The sequence below is a fragment of the Nicotiana tabacum genome, chromosome 15, assembly GCF_000715075.1.
Source record: "Nicotiana tabacum cultivar K326 chromosome 15, ASM71507v2, whole genome shotgun sequence".
NCBI lineage: Eukaryota > Viridiplantae > Streptophyta > Magnoliopsida > Solanales > Solanaceae > Nicotiana > Nicotiana tabacum.
In genome coordinates, this window is record NC_134094.1 from 125,431,133 (window position 1) to 125,435,229 (window position 4,097).

A 4,097-nucleotide genomic window follows, 5' to 3' on the forward strand; every position below is an offset into this window, starting at 1 on the left:
TAATTGTATTTATTAATTGTTGAGTGATATTAATGATATTCTTGTTGTCTATTGTGCATATCACTGGTTGTTTTATCCAGCCCTTATTGTTATTTCTTCCTATTATTCCGTATATTATATTGCACATGTTATTAGACTAGTGAGTGCCTTGACTATACCTCGTCTCTACTCCACTGAGGTTAGTCTTTATACTTACTGGGTACCGACTGCGGTGTACTTATACTACACTTCTGTACATTTTTTTGCAGAGTCAGGTATTGGAGATATCGGCCTTGAGCAGAGTTAAAGCGGGATCGTAAGGATTCAAGGTAGAGCTGCTTGGTCGTTGTAGTCCCTTGGAGTCTTTTCATTTCATTGTACTGTTAATTTGTAATCAAACAGTATTGTATATTCGGTTCTCGTGATCATTCCATGTATTCAGTTAGAGTTCGTGACTCAGTACTACCAGTCTTAGGAGGTTGTATATTCATATTTATTCCGCTGTTAGTTTTAGTTACTTATTCAATTCAAAAAATAAATGGCTTCAAAATGTAATTGAAATCGGCATACCTAATTTTAGAGACTAGGTGCCATCACGACGCCTGTGGTGGGATTTTGGGTCGTGACAAGTTGGTAACAGAGCTCTAGGTTCATAGGTTCTACGAGTCACGAACGAGTCTAGTAGAGTCTTGCGGATCGGTACGGAGACGTCTGTACTTATCTTCGAAAAGCTACAAAACTATTAGGAAATTTCCATTTCTTTCATTCTTGTCGTGCGGAATTTGTTGAATTGGGAATTTGGGCCTTTGTATCTCTATTCTCTCCCAGATGGTGAGGACACGTGCTACCGGGTCAGCTGAACATGCATCCACACATACTGCTAGGGCTGCAAGAGGCCGGGGCCGTGGTAGAGGCCGAGGTAGAGGTCGAGGAAGGGCATGTGCTGCGACTAGAGCACCTGTCAGAACAATAGTTGAGGCGCCACTAGTAGCTCCAGTTGGGGGACAGGTACCAGAAGCACATGTTGTTACCCCCGGACTTCAGGAGACTTTAGCACAGTTCCTGAGTATGTTTGGTACATTAACTCAGGCGGGATTGATTTCTGTAGCACCAAATATTCCACAGATTGGGGGAGTAGCTCCGACTCCTATCACAACTCCAGAGCAGCAGGTTCACGTTGGTCAGGTTTCGGGTGTAGCACCGGTACAACCTGTTATTCCAGTTCGGCCTGAAGTCAGGCCCGAGGAATCAGAAGAAGAATAAAAGAGACTTAAAAGGTTTAAGAGGTATAGTCCACCTACTTTCAGTGGCACAACTACAGAGGATGCCCAAGAATTTCTAGAAAAATTGTCACCGTATTCTCCGCACCATGGGAATTGTGGGGGTGATCAGAGTTGCCTTTACTACATTTCAACTGTCAGGCGCATCGTATCTGTGGTGGCAAATCTATAAAGAAGGTAGACCATCCGATGCAACACCACCAACTTGGGCTCAATTTTCGTAAATGTTCTTGAAAGAGTTTATTCCTCAGACTCTCAGAGATGCGTGGCGCACAGAGTTTGAACGGTTACGTCAGGGCACTATGATAGTGTCAGAATATGCTATCAGGTTCAGTGAGTTAGCTCGTCATGCACCGATCTTGATTCCTACAATCAGAGAGCGGGTCCGCACATTCATTGAGGGGCTCGATTATGATATTAAAATATGTATGGCTCGAGAACAGCAAACTGATACTCCATTTCAACAAGTAGTGGAGATTGCAAGGAATATTGAGGGTGTTTTAGGCGAGGAAAGGGAGTCTAAGGAGGCCAAAAGGTCTCGAAGATCTGGAGGGTTAAGTGGATTTTACTCTTCAGCTAGGACCTATTATAGCGGAGGCTCGAGCAGTCGGTCAGCTCAGTCCGCACATCAGATTACTTGGGGTGCTCCAATTTACAGTGCACCACCAACACGAGATTCTTACAGTGGTTATTCCAGTTATTCGGCACAGACTCAGTACGAACAACCGCGACCTCAGAGGGGTTGTTATGAGTGTGGTGATACTAGGCATATCATGAGAGATTGTCCCAGACTTGGGAGGGGTGGATTTCATCAGAACACTCCAGCTACAAGCTTTATTCCAGTTGATACTCCACATACATAGTCAGCTAGAGGCGGAGGACAGGCGGGTAGTGGGCGCCTAAGAGGTGGAGGCCCGACCCGTTGATTTAATCACTATGATTTGGCTGAGGCCAATACACCAGATGGTGTTGTTACCGGTACATTCCTGATTTTTATTATAAAAGGATATTTTCCTTAATTTGATTCGGTTCTGAATATTGAGGTGAGTCTTCCTATTATGCTCCACTTATGGGTGAGCTTCGTAAATTTGTGACCTAATATATATGTTTATCCCTGTTGGGAGATTTGAAGGTGTGAGCATGTGTCTGTCATTTATTTTTGTACACCATTGAGGGCTATAAGTCCAAAGTAATTTTTTTATTATTCATTACAGTATGTTTAATGTGTTACGGAATAATTGATTCCAATTTTTATGAATTATACGTCCTACCGGTATGAGGGTTCATTATGTGTTCTGAAAACTGTTTATGAAATATATTGAAAAGAAGAAAGAAAGAAAATTGTCAGTTGGTACAATGTGCAAAATACTTGTGATTCGGAGTTGAGGACGAGATCCTCACATTTTATATATGACGTGAAATATTTAAATCGGGTTACAAGTCGCGGTGGAAGTTATATAAGGATGAGGTCCTTGTGGTGAAGTATTTATGAGTTTAAAATTATCCCTTTGTGAAATTAATTTGTACAATAATATTAATATGGAGTCATGCCTGTTAGACTTATTTGATAATTCTTGTATATTTTTCTGTTCATATTCAGCCATTTTCGTGCTGTAAACATTGAGTTTTAGCCTATGAGGTGAGTGCATAGGTGGCGTTAGATGTGACTCATTAATCCGAGTAAGTAATCATGAGGTCTTTATGCCTCACATTCTATTGTCAGTGTTGTGAAAATTCGAAATGCAATGGTGGTTAATATGAGATTAATTGATGATGCTGGAATAAATTATGAACGGCTTTTAAGACCAGATATGTGGTGATGAGCATAAATATGACATACTTCATGTCTTGATATCATTACGATAATGCAGTGCTTGTAATGTTGAGATTAGTATTATTGTTATATACATTGTGGTATTTTGTTGGGTTGTGGATGTGTTGTTAGGAGTTGTTTTGGTATTACTCTGGCAGGTGGATAAGCCCAATTACAGGGGAGACTATGCCGAAATTCCTGAAAATTTTGGGAGTTAGTAAAATTTGGAGGATTGAGATTTTCAAAGGAAGAGATAAATATGTTATGTGTTTGAGGGCGGATGATCCTAAGCGGGGAAGCATGTAGCACCCCAGAGAAAGTTTTGAAGTACTTCAACACTATCAAGAAAATTGATGTGTGCGTAGGCACGAGTTTCTATAGCCATCTGAGTCTAATACCATGCATTGTTGTGAAAAATCAGACCTTTTGAAATGTTTGGAGTGTAAGGAATTGATCTTAAAGTTTACAAATATGGATAAAAGAAATAAACTCAAAAGAGATGATGTTGTCAGGCTTATCTCAAATGCGGTAGCGTGGAATCAACCGTGAGAATATGTATAAAAGTAAAATCATCCATTTGGTAACCTCAGAATAATTCTTAGAACGTTCGAGGACGAACGTTTGTTTAAGAGGTGGAGAATGTAACGAACCAACTTGTCGTTTTAAGAATTTAGGCTCTGTTCAGTGAAATAAGGTCTCGAGCAGATTCGCAATATGTATTATGACTCGCGGGTGTGGTCGAGTTTGATTTACCGAAGATTTAGAATTAAATTAAAAGAACAATCCTTAATTTGAAGCTTAAATAGAAAGAGTTGACCGGAGAGTTGATTTTTGAGCAAACCACTCCAGAATAGAATTTTGATGATGTCAATAGCTCAGTATGGTGATTTTGGACTTAGGAGCATGTACGGAAAATTATTTGGAGGTCCGTAGTAGAATTAAGCTTGAAATGCCGAAAGTTGAATTTTTGAAAAGTTTGACCGGAGAGTTGACTTTTGAGCAAACGACCCCGGAATAGAATTTCG